The 20,109-nt window shown below is 40.5% G+C and overlaps 1 protein-coding gene across 2 annotated transcripts in view; it reads right to left on the reverse strand.

The window, feature by feature from the left end:
• LOC137521475 (G protein-activated inward rectifier potassium channel 4-like) overlaps positions 1-19,873 on the reverse strand; it is a 117,591-nt gene extending 97,718 nt beyond the window's left edge. For both annotated transcript variants that reach the window (XM_068240788.1, XM_068240789.1), the window contains exon 1: positions 19,738-19,873. The gene's annotated coding sequence lies outside the window, so the exon portion shown is untranslated. The remainder of the gene's footprint in view (positions 1-19,737) is intronic.
• Positions 19,874-20,109: the final 236 nt, after the last annotated feature.

Genomic DNA, 20,109 nt, shown 5'->3' on the forward strand with positions numbered 1-20,109 from the left:
ACTTTGATAAATATATACTGCTAATGCCTTTCTGAACAGTCAGATAGATGGTAGATGTCTAATGGGATAATAAGTATGCAAAAACCTGTAATTCAACATTTTACAGAAAAAGCATTTTCACATGCTCTGTGCATAGATGCTGCACCATGTTTCAAATCAATCAAACAGATATTTAGTGTCCAAGAATATGTAGACAAACATTTGTTTAACATAATGGAGTTGAATTATAAAACATTTCTCATGAATTATCTGTGTTTCTTCTGATCTAGGTAAGACCTTTTTTTTTTTCTCAATACATTTTTATTGAAGTTTTAAAATGCAAATACAATAATGAACTTATGTTGCAATAACATTTGAAATGTTAACACTTAATGGAGACAAATATTGATGAAGGACGTATTTCGTTAAATCTTGCAGTACATCTTGTGTGTGGCCATTCTACTGGACATACATCTAATTGACTCCGCGACTACAAACTGTTACTGCAACCATACGTAAACCATATAAAACAATTAGATACTTCTATGTATCTTTTGAATTTTTGCAGATAACTGACTCATAACTGAGCCATACAACTTAAACATAGAACATAAAGTTTAGAACACAAATTGAGCAAGTCAATTCAAATGAGTGAGTAACCTCATGAGAAGTTGACCAGAGGGAGTCTAGGAACACTTTTTTTTTTTAACCCTAGAGCTCTGGTCCTAAGAAGTGGCACAACTATCAGAGGGGAGTACAGGGAGGGGGAGGATGAGAGTGAGAAAGCTTACGCAGGATCTGATCTTTGGTGTGGAAAATTTTGATATCTTAATGGCTAATTCTGTTTTAGCATCTGTTATAATTTATGTGAACTTTGGGGTCAAAGCATTCCAGTCGTATTGCCATTCGTATAAATGGATATTCTGATTATTACGACTCCTAAGGAGTCTCTCCATTTGTAGATTCGTTTGTAATATATGAATTAGTTGTGAGATATACCGTCTTTCCTCTTGTTGCCAGTTAGAAATAATTAATGATCGGGCAATACAGCCTATGTGTGTTATTATTACAGCATATTATATGCAAAAAGCATATTTTTTTTACTAGACCAGCATTGGAAGGGTTAAACACAGAGGTTTTAAGTTCCAGACGTTCAGATAGTTACATTCTATTTAGTTATATGTATATATTTAGAAATGTTACACACTCTTTGGCTGTCCTCCAACTCCTTCTCAGTGAGAGAGATGAGTCACAATAAACACTTAGATACATTTGTGTAAACAAAAAGTATCTAACTCAAGTTCGGATGCGTCTGCAAAAATCTCCAGGGACTTTAAAGCCCTGTGTAACCCTTCCAATGCTGGTCTAGTAAAAAAAAAAATGCTGGTTGCATATAATATACTGTAAATAATGTTTTAGAGCAAAGTTGAAATGCAGGGTTATATTCCGCTTTAAGTATCCACCAAGCATAGAAATATGGAAAGTGAGGTAAGAAAGGTAATATAAAGAATATCAGGGATAACTTACGTGGAATAATTGTTCTGCTTATAAAGTGCTGAAAAGTTATTTTATGGATAATGTGAGAAATAAGTACGTTTCTAAGTGAGATGTGTTTTGTCAATCAACCCCACTGTTACATGAGCAGTTATAGATCTACTTTACAGAGGGATAAAACTCACATTTCATCCATGTCATTAAACACAGCATCCATGTCATTAAACACAGCATAAAACTAATAGGAAAAAAGATAAAAAAAACATTGTCTAATGAACCTACTCCCGAGCAGGACCTATCGCAGTGTTATTTTTGCTCCACCCACCTGCAGAAATGCACTCCATTGTGTGTGATCATTGTCCATCCACCTCACTCTATGGCAACAGAATGCATCACTAGCCATCTGCCCCCCCCCTCCTTAGCAACCAAACCCATCATTAGCCACCCCCCCCCCATAACAACAGAATGCATCACTAGCTATCTGCCCCCCTCCTTAGCAACCAAGCCCATCATTAGCCATCCCCCATAACAACAGATTGCATCACTAGCCTTCTGGCTAGCAAAGCATCTGTACAACACCGTGCCCTGACTTGTCGACTAATGTATTGTTTCCCAATTCCTGATGACCAGCAATTATTGTATGTGTGTACTTTTACTCAATCTATTTATTAATAATGGACCTTACAAATCTCAAGGCTTTATAATTGGTACCTGAATGAGTTAAGTATGTGTTTGTGCGTGCATGCAGGTATGTGTACGTGCCTGTGTGTGTGTGCATGACGGAGTGTGTGTGTGTGTGTATACAAGTGTATGTGTATTTGTTGGAATGAATGGTTAATCATGCCTTTGGTTGGTTATCTATTACTGATTGAATATATGCGACTCACACACTTCATCTAAGGAACTGAACATTCTTATTTCACAGAAAGCCAATTAGTGTGATAAATAACAATGTTTGATCTGCGGCTGGCTAGCACGTCGCACACACAGAGTTAAACCTTAGTTTTCATCTTTGTAAGACTTCCAATGAAGAAGGAAAATTAAACTGCAGATTACTCCACGGCTCCTCTAAGCTCGAAGTCAGGGAGAAGAATTGTAACATCCAAGAGCTCTGCTGGATTTAGCCGGATTTAAGAAAAGGGGGTAAAAAATCTCAGGAATAATTATTTGGCACGAGTTTAGAAGCTTTTATTTTGTTATCCGTCTAAACATATCCAATGAGGATAAATGGAAAGCAATCTTTAGTATGATCAGAGAGGTGCACAAGGTGGAAGCATCCTCCGCTCACAGCCCAAATAAGCTAAACACAGCACAAAATTACTAAACCCCACTGCCTAATTCTGGTTTATTTTTATCGTCAGATCAAGCGCATGCTACTGTGTAGTAATTCTCTTCCATCTGCCTTTAATCTGCACCAGCCAGAAGCCGCCATCAAAAGGCAAAACCGTGCCTGTCCTCATAAACAGACTTTTAAATCATTTCTCAGTTCTTTTTTACAAACAGTTATCAGCATGTTCTGGGTTGTACTGGCGTAATAGAAAATAAAAATCTCTAATAAATTACATTAACTGAGGCCTCCTGCTGTACTCTATTCAAGTACTCAAGAAGGCTCTGGCGTGCTTGGCTAGTCAGAGGAAAAGGATAGGGCAAAGTAAAGCTTGTCTTATTTATGCATCCAGATAGAATAAAGGCGGGTGTCTTAAAGGAACATCTTAATTTTCAGTGAGTGTTCATTTGATAGTGAACTGGAAATATTTCTAAAAAAAAAAACACAGGTGATATAGATACATAGTACACACCACTCTAAAATGAGGCTCTAGTGGCCATACAGGGAAGTCCAACTATACTTCCTCCAACCTACAACCATGCCCCACCGGCCATGTTAAACACGGTCTAAGGACTTTTGGTGACCTTCCATTTCAGATCCAATACCTCAATCTCCACCACGATATTCACCTATAGCCAAGCCCCACTTGAATATAATGTCTACCTGACATGTTTTCATAGAACTTATTTGTGCAAGGTATTGGATCTGAGGCCTAGGTAACCAATGTAACAGACAAAAGCTACACAAAGACAGAGTCCAGGAACAAGGCCAAAGTTCATACACAGATGGTCAGATGACTTACAAATCAGAGGTTTAGGCAAACTCTAAGTCAGGAACAAGCTGGAGGTCATGCACGGAGGATCAGGAGGCAGACAGGCAGATAAATCAGGGTTAAAACAGAAGTGTAGTCACTCAGTACAAAAGAAGAGGTCAATACAGGCAACAAACTAGGAAGGTCAAACAAGACAAGGTTGATTACCAAACAGAGCAATACAAAGCACACCCTAAGAAGAACTGGCAACTGAACGCTGTACCAGTTGCTGTTCCGAGCGTGGAGCCCAGACAAGAAGAGACTTTTATGTGAAATGCAGCCAGAGAGCAGATACAAATCAGACTCACCAGTATGTTAATTAGCCCAGAAAAACCTAGGAGGAATCGGCTGCAAGCCAATTGCCATGCAAAGCCAGCATAGACGGAATGGTGTTCTGGAGCTGTGCAGGGTTTGATTGTGGCACCATCAACAGCTGGCCAGGCGGCCAAAGCACAGTGTAGAGCCCATTAACATTCTACGCCTGATTTTTCACTTTTAATATGTGAGTGTGCATTCATCATTTTAAATAAATTGTTTAATGATTTTACACTATGGTGGGGCGCGTTTTCTTGTATTCTGAGGTTTATGTGCTATAAGGAGGATCCTAATTTCTGTGGACAAAAGGAGGATTTGTGACAGGCTGGGGATTGTCTTAAAAGTATGCCAGAGGTACGGAAGACCCATCTGATAGAGGGTCATTTGAAAAGGGTGAGTGCCCACTTCTGAGGGTGAGGTGGTGGGTGTCACTCTTATAAGGATCCCATCCTGTCACTATAAACATTGTCTGAAGATTCGGAGGACTTTGGAATCTTGCAATATTGGAACTTTTCTTTAGCTTGAAGCGCTTCTATATATTGAATATACAGTGACATCTCGTTGAAAGGAGCGCTCCACCTTGTGATTGAGTCAGTGTAGTGATTTGGAATTTATTTGCACTTGCTGTATCAATCTAGCAGCTTAATTGTAATATTTCAGTACAGCCATAGATATTGGAAGCCTATCTGGCAAACACTATTTTAGCTTGCTTACATTGTTTTGTGCTCCTAAGAAACAAAGCAATTTCAAAGGGTGTTTAACAGAAGCTGGCAGATGGGGGTGTCACAATTTGCTACGAGTCAACAGAATGGTGCAAGTGTTGAACCAGATTCAAGGGCTACTGCTCTCTTCAGATAATTACATATGCAATAAGGTGGAAGTTTCTGGACAATCTGTTTTTTCAACACAGTACTGTTAGCATGGTTGCAAAGTAGTATAATTTTAACCCTTTTGTGTGTACAGTGGCGTTAATGCACTGCCAAGAGATGCAGAGTGCCAGATTGTGGCGTGAAACACAGGCAGTGTTCATGGTTCCCTTTCTTTTACCTCACACTCAAAATCACTCTGTTCTCTCTCTCACTCTGTGCTGTTGTCTCTCCTCTCTCCCTATAGCAATAGAACAGCCTGCTAGGCTAGTAATGTGTCTGCGCAGCACTTGATTCCGAATCGACATTGAGTGTGCTCCATGCAGGTGACAGTACCGTATATACTCCAATACAAGTCGATGTCGTGTATAAGTTGACTCCAATATTCAACCCTCTTAAGAGGGATTTTTTTTATTGACTCAAGTATAAGTCTATCCAGCAAAGTTAATGGCTGCACTTGGGGCACAGGAGGGGTTAATGACTGGACTGCATACAGTATTGCAGCCACTAATCCCTCCTGTCCCTGTCCTGCTCCTCTTCTTACAGTGATCCCTTCCAGTTCTGACAAGATTTTGTCAGAAATGAAATATACCAGTTGACGTCAGTTATATATCAGCTCCTGTCAGTTACAATTGAATGTGCAAGGTAATGTCCATGTTTCCCTATGGCTCAAGTGGGAGATATAACAGTTTAATAGTGTGCTGACCAGGAAGCTGTTATGGGGTAATGGCCATTTTCGAAATGGAGGACAGAGAATCCCATTGATCAGAGTGGACAAACAGGAAGCAGGAGAGGAGAAAGAGATTGAGGAGTAGACTACATGGAAGGTAAGTATGACCGGTGTATGTTTATTTTGACTTTTTATTTTCAGTTCAGGTTCTCTTTAAGTGCAACCAATACATCCTCCAGGCCCCCAAGTGCTGCAATTATTCACTCCCTTTTATGCAGCCCAGTATTCCCCCTTGCCCCTTTCCTTGACAATTGTTGTGGCCAGGACTCACAGACCTCAGTTTTTTTGGCATTTCCTTTCCTCAAAGTATTACTTACCACAGGGTAAATTGCTGAAAATGGGAATGTCACTATTAGTACACACATTAGTCAGTGTGCTCAGTGTTGCCAGTGACTCGTGTATAAGTCGACCCCTATACTTTTATGAAGTGAATCAGACCTACATTTCTAGACTTATACTCTGGTATCTATATATATAATAGAGTAAGTGCCTCAACCTTCAAGCAAGAAGAAGAAGTAGCGCCCTGCCCCCAGGGCCGGTCCAAGCAAGACGAAGGGGCTGGTCCAAGCAAGAAGAAGAAGCAGTGTCATATCAAACCAAGGGCAAAGAGGGATAATTTGCATATTCTGTAGCAGTGCATTGTGGGTAACCACAAATGTTCACTTATAGCTGAATTATTGCAGATTTGCGTCTGTTTTAAGAAGGAAAATTACACCAAGCTTTGCTTTTTTTAGTAGGAGGGCTTTTTGGTCTCTTTTATCCTCCTATACATTCTTAGTAGTTTGGGTCACCCTGAGCTGCTTAGTTACTCTGTTGTACTGGGCCAATCCCTATCTCATACAACATTATCAATACCTGCTATGTACTGATGAGGACAAAATGGCTGAAGTAGACTGTCATATGTGGGTTTGATATGACTGTGTAAAACTTAAAGCAGGAGTTCTCAAACTAGGTGCCTTGCCATCGTCCTTATCCTTTGTACAATGCCATCAGGGAATGCAACCAGCTGCATTACCTGCCAGTTAACCTTTAATCCCGTTACTTACTGCAGTCCCCCTGTGGGGAAATGTCTTTGTGGTCTACAAGGTTGACTCTTTATCCTTTTGGGGGGCTGCATAATGGGGGAGGGGGTCACTGACTACTTAGAGGCGGATGCTGCCTAATAGGCATCACTAGCTACTTGGAGGGGGTGTTACTTACTAAAGGTCATAACGGTATTTTGGTAGTTTTTGCCGAGGGGTGCCTTGAAAAAATGTCAAAGCCATCAAGGGCACCCTCACCCAAAAAAGTTTAAGAACCACTGACTGAAAGCTATAGGCTTGCTTGACTTACCAAGGGTGAAAAGGAATAATTTGCATATTTAGTAGCAGTGCATTGTGGGTAATCACAAATGTTCACTTATAGCTGAATTATTGCACATTTTCTTCTGTTTTAAGAAGGCAAATTACACCAAGCTTTGATTTTTTTAGTAGGAGAGCTTTTTAGTCCCTTTTATCCACCTATACATTCCGAGCGGTTTGGGTCACCCTAAGCTGTCTGGTTACTCTGTTGTACTGGTCCAAGCCCTATCTCATTCAGCCGTATCAATCCCTGCCATGTACTGATGAGGAGCAAAAGTCTGAAACAGGCTGTTACATGTAGGTTTGATATGACTGTATAAAATTTAAAGCTATAGGCTTGCTATACACCAGTGGCTCTGAATGCTTGCTTGGGTTACTAAGGGTGAAAAGGAATAATGTGCATATTTAGTAGCAGTGCATTGTGGGTAACCACAAATGTTCACTTATAGCTGAATTATTGCAGATTTCCTTCTGTCTTAAAATGGCAAATTACACCAATACAGTGTGCAGCATTGCAGGAAGTGACGACAGTGGAACGCACGATGGAATACGGTAGAGGTGAGTCATCCCCGCCCGCTGCCTCTTACTAATAGTGGCGGCTGCTACTGTACTTAAGCAGGAGGGGGACCCAGGTGAGGGGGGGTTCCTGCTGAGCTTAAGCTGGAGGGGGAGTGCACATGGGGACCTAGTTGAGGGGGGGTCCAACCCCCCTCCCCGCCGCTGTGCCCAATACCCCCTTCCTGCCATCTACCCTCTTATGCGGCGTATGCTACGCCGCGGGTCAGCTAGTATACAGTAATTGTCCGTGTGCTAGCAACAAACTTAGATGGTAAGATAATTAATATCATAGTGATGCAAAAAGACTTGTGCAGCACCAAATTATGCTTATAGATTTATAAAAAAAAAAAAAACCTGGAATTTTTTATTTAAAATGTATTTGAATACCTTTTTTTTCAGTAAGAAAAAGTATAAAAGCATAGGGAGTATGGTAAACTGGGCATAAAAAGTAATTTAAGCGAATGTCAGCATGACATCACAGCCACGCCTTCTGAGAAAGTCCCTCTGGGGTGAACCATGTCAGAGGGTTGTAGCTCGCTATTAGAAATCCCAGCATATGGGCACCTGCTTGTTGAAACTGAGGCAGCCTTGATAGGCTCTGCACCTTATTTATGAGGGGGGAACATATTGGGAAACCCTCCATCCGCCATATTGTGGATGTGGAATGTGCTTAAACCTGCCGCTGATGAGGTTTGCGACATATCAAAGACATATGATAATGACTAAATATAATTACGCTCTCACCATGCACTATAATAAACAACTAATTAGCAAAGAAAGAAAGAATGAAAATCTCAGTACATAGATCAGGCAGGCATTGTTCTGAAATCGCGCATACACAAAAGACACTGCGGGACAGCCCAGCAGGTGTCTGATGTTTTGTTCCCATGTTCTCAGTTGTATAGCTAAAATCCCAATAAAATTGTTAATTAAAAAAAAAAAATCAACAGGCAAAATGTAATTAATTGGTTAATAATTATATGAAGGCGTGCTCTCATGGGTTCTTTTCTTTTTACTTAGTAGTTTTAATCAGAATAAGAGCATTATTATTATTATTATTATAATTATTATTATTACAGTATTTAGTGAAGAAGACTATGACATGAAAAGTGTTTCCTAAGAAAGTTTTCTCTTAAGAAATTCACAGTTCTTGGAAGCTGAGCTTTAGTTTTTGGCCTAACAGTCCTTTTACACTGTGCACCTCGCATTGCGATACCATGTGAAAAGGTGCACCACACGTTAGACGAGCAGTGCGACCATACAGGGAAGCATACAGTACAGTGAAAATATGCTTGACTGCCACTGTAAATGTGCATGTTATCCGGTAAACGCACAGCATGCTATGTTACAACAGGACCCACAGCACCCTATGTGAACTCACCATAGCAATATTATTACATCACACTGGGATGCAATGATGTTGTCTGTTGCAACAGAACACTATGAATTAAGTGGGAAACGACAATTAGTCACAGGGCTGTTTTTCACTAGCAGTGTTTTGTGATCCAATTCTGATTGCTTTCGATCACAAAATGCTCGGTTCTGCTAAACTATTGAAATGTATTAAGTACTGTAATGCAACTGCTAGCATTGGTACAGCTGCATTTTTCATGTGTTTGTGCCCTTGTTGAAAGCAATCATCGCATGACACCTGTCAGATTGTGCCGTAACTGCATGAGTTGGGCACTTGGAATCGCGATTGCAATTCCTTGTGGGAAACAGCCCTTAGTAACATTTAAAGTAAATGTAATTAACTTTAAAAAAAAGGGCAGATACTTACAGAGAAGGCTCTTACTAGCCTCGTTCCTAGCGTTCTGGATCCTATACAGCCTTCCCTGTTTTCTCTTACTCCCCTTGTACCAGTGTTATAAGGAGAGTAGAACATTCTCTTCCCCTTTATAAAAGGTATAGTGAGAGGGTTTTCTGGTATTCTGTTTCCTGTTTTCACCCTAGCTGTAGGTAGATATATGTACAGGGAGAGTTGCATTGGATTGACAGGGCTGGTGAATGTACAGTATAGGGACAGTAGCAATGAATAGTTTCTTGGCTGTACACACACTACTCAGACAGCCAGCATGGCTATTGATGATATATCATTGTGTGGATCACAGTTTTTAATTATGAAAAAAAGGGTTAATATGTTGCACATTTTCACATAATTATGCATTACGACTGTTACCCTAAAGGGTAACTGTGCACTTTTGTATATAATTGTACATTACTGTTATCATTGAGGTTGATATTGTGCATATTTCCACTTAATCCTGTGCTAATATTGTAATTTGTAAAGGTTAATATTGTGCACATTTTCACTTGATTTTGCATTATTGTTGTCATGGTAGAGGTTAATTTGCATATTTGCACATAATTGTGAACTTCTGTTACTGTAAAAGTTCATAATGTACACACTTCCACTTAATTTTGTGTCATGCGCACATAATAAAACAAAGTCACTTGCAAATTTGCCAAAAGATTTGTGAAGCTTTGCAAACATTTGGTAGCTTTGCAAAGAGTTAAAGCTGAGCAGAGTGTACTGTTCAATGGAGAGAGGAGGGGGGACAATGGGTTGCACACAAGCAGCTGGCATCCTGTGGCTTGAGTAAAAGTAAAAAAAGATAATGTGAGCCGGTCAGGAGCTGCTTTCATTAGATTTCATTAGCAGATTTCAATCACCTTGGTACTTAATTAGTTAAAGGAGATTTCCAAGAAGTAGAGTTCTGAGTTTTAGAGAAAACATTTTGTGTGTGTGTAGGGAATATCACGGAGCAGATGAAGATGCTCTATGTACAGATATCAAGGCAGGCAGAACATAAACAAACTCGCCTCGATTCCAAAACACATTCTGCCAGGACAGATCACAGAAGAAAGGTCCTTAGAAGGCAGGCCACATTCATATTAAGATAATCACAGCAGCGCCACTGGCAAACGGCTCCTCAATAGATCTCACTCCAGGTCCTATAATAGCAATAAAACATATGCACACATAGCGGGTAAACTTCCAGCACTAGTACACCCTGTGTATGAATCCACACTTTGTGCTAGGAAACCTCCACCGCATGCAGGATGGGGGTCACGTTCCCCCCCTAAATCCCCTGCTCACCAAAATTATTCTTTCAAGCAGGCGTATCAAACATAGCCTTCAACGGCAGACTGCCACTTCCTGTTTTAGTCCTACGTGTTACAACGATCAGCAGGAAGCGAGGCTGTGTGTTCCCATAACACTTTCCTCCTAGCCTGTGCACTGCTCACTGCTGCCCCCCAAGCAAGCTCAAGACACTACACCTCCTTACCCGTGTAGTGTCTTGAGCTTGCTTGGGGGGCAGCAGTGAGCAGTGCACAGGCTAGGAGGAAAGTGTTATGGGAACACACAGCCTCGCTTCCTGCTGATCGTTGTAACATGTAGGACGAAAACAGGAAGTGGCAGTCTGCCGTTGAAGGCTATGTTTGATACGCCTGCTTGAAAGAATAGCGACAAAAAAAGTTCATAAACGCTCTAAACCCCCAAACCTCATACCAGTCGGTGCAGGACCAGGCAAGTCAAACCATAGAAGATGAGCAGACAAAAAAGGAGGACCTGCAAGCCAGACCAGGTAGAAGTGTAAAAAGGTTGTAGTTTATTAGAAAAATCCACAGACATGGCAATAAAATCACAGGATCAACTCACGCGTATCGGGCCTACCATCTGCCCTTAATCGTAACTACAACCTTTTTACACTTCTACCTGGTCTGGCTTGCGGATCCTCCTTTTTTGTCTGCTTGAAAGAATAATTTTGGTGAGCAGAGGATTTAGGGGGGGGGGGGGGGGGGAGCGTGACCCCCGTCCTGCATGCGGTGGAGGTTTCCTAGCACAAAGTGTGGATTCATACACAGGGTGTACTAGTGCTGGAAGTTTACCCGCTATGTGTGCATATGTTTTATTGCTATTATAGGACCTGGAGTGAGATCTATTGAGGAGCCGTTTGCCAGTGGCGCTGCTGTGATTATCTTAAATTGGTTAAAGGAGAAAATCTGTTTACTCTTTGGACAGCTAGCAGCAGACTGGACATTTAAAGTTGTTGGTGTGGTGAGCGCTGAATCATACTTTTCGACTAAGGCCACATTCATACCTGTGCAGTGTCTTATCAGTCACATGACCGCATGAGCCAATAGCCAGCTCCTGTGATCTTCTACAGGTAATTGACAGATATGACACAATCATGATCCACCCCTCGGGTGATGTCACATTTAACTGTTTAGAGGCTGGTATAGAACAGCCAAACATAAGCTGCAGAGCTCACTTCTAGTCACTTGTAATTAGGGTAGGCTAAATTTGTGGTTTCTATGAAATCTGATCACTAGGTTTGGTTCCTCCATTCTTGCCTGATGAATCCCCCATAAATGTAGCAATGAAAAAGTATGCTCAGACCCTTAGTTTACAACTCTGAATTTTGTTAGAAATATAACATGCATTGTTTGAGCAGCAGCAGATTGATAGGGCTACATCTGGTGCCTCACTAAGCCTTCTCCTGCTAGGAGAATTGTCCACTGCAAACAGAAGGTAGTTGGCGCTTAGTTGGCGCTGAAACTACTGTTGCCTCTTCAACCATTGTGTGAACAAATCCTTAAAGTGAACCTGAGGTGCAAATAAACTGATGAGATAAACAATTGTATTTATCCCCCTACTCCTAAAAATAATTTTTTTTTAGATATCCCATATTTTTATTTTGTAATTAAATACTTAAAAATAAATTGAAGGTTTTGTTGACTTTGCTCAGTATTGTTATAATTTAAGTAGGCCTCAGTTATTTGGACTGAGTTTTAGGTAAAAGGCTTGTTCGCAGAGTATACCTTTAAGAAGAGGTTCTCACAGAATCGAAGATGCAGGCAGTTACCAGGAATATGTCCTGAACATGTCCCTGAAGGGAGGCCACAGGCCTAAACTGCCCCAGACGGTTAGGAGACCTAAAGGTAAACATAGGCCATATTTACTAAACAGAACATTCTTTGTATGTAGGGTAAAGAGGTACTTGGAATATTAATTGAGTAGGTGTGTGTCATTACCATACGAGGGATCTGAACCAATTATAGGTTTAGGGGAATGGTTCAGATGATGACACAGTTAACTCTTTCCTGGTCAGTATTAAGGTTTATGATGAGCCAACTGAGCTCACACTTACTTTCACGCTCTCTATCTACTGACTGGAACCCTAATTACTTTCCTTTATTTATGTAACCTGATATAACGTATGCTGTATATATTAGATAGGCCTCAGGGCTTGGTAGTTAGATGTAACGTAGTATAGACAGAAGATAACCTGATTACCATTCAACAGGAAGGTAATCAAGAAGCTGTAATGCAACGGACTTACTACAGAAGAATCTGCTTTGTTAACCAGTTCACCCCCGAGGGTTTTTATCCTAACGGACCAGAGCAATTTTCAGTTGTCAGTGCTCCTCCCTTTTATTCCCTAATAACTTTATTACTACTTATCACAAGAAAATGATCTATACCTCGTTTTTTTCGCCACCAATTAGGCTTTCTGTGGATAGTACATTTTGCTAAGAATTTTTTTATTCTAAATGCATTTTAATGAGAAAAACAGAAAAAAAAGAAAAAAATCATTATTTCTCAGTGTTCAGCCATTATAGTTTTAAAATTAAACATTCTCCTGTGGATAAAACAAACACGTTTTATTTGCCCAGTGGTCCCGATAATTAAACCGTTTAAATTATGTCCCTATCACAATGTATGGCGACAGTATATTATTTTGAAATATAAGTGGTTATTTTTCTGTTTGTTCTGGCCATAATTACAAGCCCCTATGTAATAAATTAAAATTAATTTTCCCCCATAAAATATAGAATAAAAAAAGCTGAGTCCCTAAGGCAACTATTTATTTATTTATTTTAAGCTGATTTTTTTTTTTTACAAGTGTTTTTTTTGGGGGGGGAGGGTTGGAAGTGTAATTTTATTAATGATGTGTATATACTTGAAAATGTATGTATTTTGTAGGTGTAACATACTTTTTGGCCACAAGATGGTGCTAGTGAACACTCATAGGACGTGTTCACTTTTTTTTTTTTTTTTTACACTTTATTAAACTGTTACATTTCCTGTTTATGTGAATGGACGTAGCCGCTGTTTGCGGTCACGTCCATTCACTCCAGGCACTGCAATTGGGTAGAGGACCGTTCGGTCTTCTTCCCCAATCACCCAGCACGGGATCCCGACGGTAATGGCGGCGGTAGCGGCGCGCACACGGCGGTAGCAGCGGCGGGAATGCGCGACGTATTAAAACGTCATGTTGCCGTTAATAGCGGTAAGCATGACGTTTTAATACGATAGGATGTCGGTAAATGGTTAAGATGTAACGGACTGTATCGGTATATCTGTTTACTGAATAAACACTTTGAAACTTGGAAGACAACTAAAGAAGTTCTATCTCCTATGCTGTTTGCTGTGATGAGAGTCATGTTTGCAGCTCTTACTAATGAGTTGCTGGTGCCGGAATAAAGGTGTGTTGTGTTGTTGCCGATAGCAACATATAGTTTATTACAAGTAGCAGCCTATTAAGTGTCCCAGTATTCATAATCAAGTAGAAAGCAGCAGTGCACTGCCGCTTTCTACTTGATTACATATACTACTGATCTTCATTGGTGAGTTGCATTCCGGTGAGTCTGGCCCTGTCCTGTGCATTACTCTATTCTCTACTTGCCTATTAAGTGTCCCAGAGGTAAAATACTTGAACTATTGACCTTTTCTATCTCCCTCTGCTCTCAAAAGCTCTATTCTGCCAGGAAAACTTTTATGGCTGTAATGTGCTTATCAGTGAGGTTTACTAAATTCCCTACAAGGTACCGACAAGACAGAAGCTGTAAATTCCAAACCTAAAAAATAGCTTTTTAAGGCAGCAAAATAAAGCAAATAAAACAGCCTGGTTATTAATATGTTTTGAACTATACATACAAATGTTTATCTCATCATGTCGCATATTGCCTCGGGTACACTTTAATCCAATTTGTTGTTTTGTTCTAACTTCAAAACAGCAGCTTTAACAATTTAAGATTGCCAAAGTTTATGTTTATAAAGGAAAACATTGGATTCATCCATCTCAAGCAGATGATAGATCACTTTGGATCTTAACATTCGTGTTTGCATTTTACAGTGACAGGAGGGGGCATTTGTCCACCTTGACAGATTTGTTATTAGATTACATAATGTAATGCAGAATGACCAACAGAGCTTGACATTCTCTTATCTATCATAAGAAAGCAGCGTCAATAGGATGCCAATAGGAGCAAGTTTGGGTTAAATAATTTAACTCTTCCTGTACTGGAAAACAATATGAGATTCTTTTCTTTGCTACTAATGTTTTATTTCTTAGCTGTACTACACATACAATTCATTATCTTATACATTTAGTTTCGTTTCAGGTTTGCTTTAAGCACTTCCTTTGCTCACTTTTGGCGCTGAGCAGTGTGTGGTAAAGTAGGCACATCACCCCCCACCCCCATTCTCCTGAAAAGACACTCTTCTTCACATATGTTGCAGCCGTTCTAGATATCCACCATACAATTTGTGATGTAACACCTTGAAGCAGTAGATATTAGAGTGGACCTCCATTGAATATCACAGATTTACTGGGTTCTCTTCTTCTATCAAGTTATAATCACCTGCCATGTCTTCTTTTTTTAAATCACCCCCAAGGCTATGTGTCTGCTTCCAGGGATGTCTGTACTCGAGACAGAGAAAACAAAATGGAGTTTGGGGGTTTTGCATAGGGGGGTGGGGCTCCCCACCGGAAGTCAGCACACAAGTAGCCCCGGGGGGGGGGGGGGGTGATTTAAGAAAAGACGTCACGGCAGGTGACTATATCTTTATAGAAGAAGAAGAGGACCCAATGAATGTGATATTCACTGTAGGTCCGCTTTGAACAGAAATCTTGTCCAATATAATTTGCACAGCTGCAGCTGCTAGCGTTGTACTGCTTGATGTAGTACAAAGCTTTGAAAAATCTTGCTTGCATACTGTCCCCACCAGTGGTCCCCCAAGTTCCAGCCAACATCAGTCAGGCAAAGAACAGGCCTCCAATCAAGGTTCAATCAAAATTTTCATAATCCTATCAAATGTACAAATGCTATAGCTTCAATAGATTTTCATTGGATTCAATGTTTACATTTACATCTAGCTTATTAACCTTTTCCAATCCTATGTTGGCCTTTTCCAGCATAAGTCTAATGTCCAAAATAGTCCAACAAGGAAAAATGGCTGGAGCGGGGGAGCTCTGTTGCCGGATTAAATCCGGGAAAATGTCAGCCACTTCAGATGAACATTTTGGACTGGGTCAAACACTTTAATTTCCACCAGCCCCACCTTCTGCGACTCCTAATTTAAATATTACATGAGCACATTTGGGCGCGTCACTAGGGACGTCGTTGCTGGATATAGTCCAACAGAGGGTCACCCAATGTGGATCAAAGTGTTGCACAAGTCTGACACTTTGATCCCCTCCAGGACCATGCAGTGCTGCATAATTACATAATAACTAGGTACACATGCAAAGGGGCCAGAGCTACAGTGTGGAAGCTGCCATCTGCCACACCCCCTTCCCCTAATGCCAGATTGCATCCTTGCTATAGTGGGAGGAGGTAGAGACCCTCAGGGTCCCCAGTGCTGCAGCACTTCCTAGTTCACCCACATCCCCACTGCACACAGGAAAAAAGTAAGTGCTGGGGGGTATGTTGGTAATCCAAACATTGTATTGGAAAGCGTTAAAAATATTGTCTGTGTGCCTTCCTTTACTGCTGTACTGTGACGCTATGTACTGTACATACAACAACATCCTCTCTGTAGCCTTAGCAAAACAGAAGGGAAGATTTTTTTTTATACTCCTTTTCTTTCCTTTTAGTAAAATACAAAAGTTTTCAAAACAGGGTTTGTTATGAAACACAATATTTTAACCATAAATCCTAGATTTCAATATTACGATATAAATATTATCCTGCCATATCTTATGTTAATGTATCCACTGGAAGGGCGCTGTACGGTTTGCCTCCTGATATCAGACACAGTCATTGTTTCATGAATATTCAGATCCAAAAGCGATTCGGCTGGCCCTGAATCATTATATGCTCGCTAATGAAGAGATCAGAATGGAAATGGGAGCAGAAATAAAGCCAACTATAAACAAGATGAGCTGAACAAGTGTTGGCCTGCAAACCATGGCAACAGATGTTTTGCACCACACATTTTTTTTTTTCAATAGGTTTATACCAATCATTATTTCTTTGCAAAAACATTTTTGGGTGGGCTTTACACACAACAGGGTTGCAACAACTATACTTAGCATGTGAATAATATGCCAACAGCAAACTTTAGAACAAAATGAGTTTACATAATATAATTTAAAGCAAAAAAAAGTATGATATAATGAATTGTATGTGTAGTACGGATAATGGAAAGAACATTAGTAGCAAAGAAAAGTTCATATTTTTGATATAGCTTTTTTTTTTATAACATTGCATCATACTGTAACAATTGCTGTTTTAACACCACAGCCTGTCTTTTAAGCTATAAATCAAAGCAGAAACAATAACCTTTGAACTTTCCTGCAGTAAACCCTCATCTCAAGCTGTCTCTCACTGTTTCTTGACTGAAGTGCTTCAAAAAACAGGACTGTATTCAACCCAGTGGGTCTAGTACCTCAGAGAAGCTGTTTTTTTTTTTTTACTCTTTCTGTACTTACAACATGATGCTCTTTTCTTTGCTACTTTTATTTCTGAGCTGTCCTACACATACAAGGCATTATCTCATAACTTTATTTTCGCTTCAGGTTTGCTTGATTAGTCACAGAGTTTTAATTTCGGCTTCAGGAAAGGTCCCCCTTCTCTGAAAACCAAAATGAACATAATTCACATGGAAGCCAAATGCCGGGTAAAGAGGGTTGGTATGTTTTCGTATATTCATTTCTACACACAGAGAAGCTGTTTCATTTTAGCATGGACAAAGAAAACAGGACTAAAACTGGAACAGATTCCCAGAGACCTACTCAGGATAACTTTTTTCCTTTGAATACCCAAGCAGCTCATGGTGGCCCAAAACCACTAGGAAAGTATAGGGGACTAATGGTGCCCACACATAGTACAATAAAAATGTTAGATTTTCCCTTTCAATTCACCAAAACTGTTGAATCAAATTAAAGTCTAAAAGAATTTGTTTGTTTTATTTATCAAGAAAAATGAATGATTATTCAGTTTTTTTTAAATAAAGATCTGATCAGACATATTGGAAAAAATCTTTATATTTGATCTAACAGAATAATTGAATGAAATTATCTAATTGAAAAAAAATTGTACCATGTATGGACATCATGAAAGGGACTGAAAAGCCCTCCTGCTAAAAAAAGCAGTGCTCAATGTATTTGCCTTCTTTGCCTATATTTGAGTCATTCATCGGCTTAAACCCAACCAACTGATCTTTATAGTTGCTTTCTCTGTTGTATACAAAATGACTTTGTCCCTTTCTTAAACATCAGTTCCAGAGTGGTTGTTACACTAGGAGATTTAGTCCAGGTGTATGGCACAACATCCAGTCAGGTGCATTGGAGTTCCAACAAGAAAGAGATCCTCATGTACATGATTGGACGTATAACATCCATAGAATGTCTATAGGATCCACTATGTGAAAGCAGCTAGCAAGCAGATACAGTGTGTCTCATGGGTGGGTGAAGGGGAGGCCCAACTTCTCACCTTTTCTCCAATACAGCTCTTCCTCCCCTAGAGCTCGCCAGGTAGCTTCAAATTATATGGATGCTGAGCGATGCAGGGAAGCTGGTGTTGCTATAGCTACCTTTCTTGATATGCAGTGCAGTCCTTTTTCTCTAGCCTCTCATAAGATGCCTTCTCCTTGTATCAATCTCCTTTTGGCACTCCTCTGACATCACACAAGGGCTCCCAGGACAGCTAGCTATAATGACACCTGATCCCCTGCACCATTCTGCATGAGGGAGGTGGCATGGCTATTGCTATAGGGGTGTGCCATTGTGGTCACTCTTGATAGACTGTCTTGGTGGCTATAAGGTTATGTGTGTGTGGGGGGGAGTAATTGTGACCACACCTGTTATATGACCCCTGGCAGCTGGGCCCTTTGGCCGTAAAGGGGCCTAAAGTTTTCTGGGAGCCCATGATTTGTATCTATGCCCCTGCCATTTAGTATTTCATTTATACATAAATTAGTAGACAAATGAGAAAAAAAGAATGTGTTGTTTTAATACAAGATTCTGAAAAAAAAGTCAATCCAATCAATCCACATCAAATGTCAATGGACAATTCACATCTGTATGTCACTTGTACTTTTGTGACTGTGTTATTATTCTCCACTACAAAATGGCTTCCAGATTGTGGGTGCACAGTTTGTCATTCACTAAAATTTCTAAAATCACACACACACACACACACACACACACACACACACACACACACACACACACACACACACACACACACACACACACACACACACACACACACACACACACACACACACACACACACACACACACACACACCACACACACACACACACACCACACACACACACACACCACACACACACACACACACACCACACACACACACACACACCACACACACACACACACTCACACACACACACCACACCAACCACACACACACCACACACCAACCACACACACACACCACACACCAACCACACACACACACCACACACCAACCACACACACACACACACACACACACACACACACACACACACACACACACACACACACAGACACACCGACACACCACACACACACACCACACACCAACCACACACACACACACGCACGCACACACACACACACACACACAATCCCAAACACACAGACACACCTCACACACACACACAATCCCAAACACACAGACACACCACACACACACCACACACCAACCACACACACCACACACACACACACACACACACACACACACACACACACACACACACACACACACATACACATACATACATACACACACATACATACATACACACACACATACATTTCAGCTGTGCTATTTGTATACATAATTTGTTGACATTGACAGAACTTCTCAATATAGTTTAGAAATAAAATGTATATAGAACTTCATTTTTGAATGAAAGGTATTTTTACAAGCTGCCACTTTCAGTTGTAAAGGTTTAAATCAACGAGAGTTAATCGTTATGGTTCAGTACAGAGTCCGATGTGAAGTTTTGAACATCACCAAATTTTTAAAGAACACAGAAAACAAGTACTTAACTAAAACATTCCTACCTCATTCTGATGTCCCTGTGGGTCTTAACAAGCTGGCAATCCTGAAAAGGTGTCTGTTACAGGGACAGCAGCAAAAATCATTTAGGAGCAGCGAGGGCCGGAGACCCCATGCATGGCTGATGGATGTGCTGGAGAGGAAATGTGTAACCGAGTCACTGAGACTCCAATCCCCTACGGAAGGAGGTCACTCTCTAATCTGTCTCAATGTCAGGCAGAATTACCGCCAGATGATTTAATCAGTGGACAGGCAACCAGAAGCTCATAGGCAGTGAAGGGTTAATCTCACTTTTGGCTTCACGTTCAACAATTCCTGTTGCTTTGATATACGGCATGGCAATGTAATCAACTAATAAAAGCTGTCCTTTTAATGTT

This window comes from Hyperolius riggenbachi, chromosome 6 (genome assembly GCF_040937935.1).
Source record: "Hyperolius riggenbachi isolate aHypRig1 chromosome 6, aHypRig1.pri, whole genome shotgun sequence".
Lineage (NCBI taxonomy): Eukaryota > Metazoa > Chordata > Amphibia > Anura > Hyperoliidae > Hyperolius > Hyperolius riggenbachi.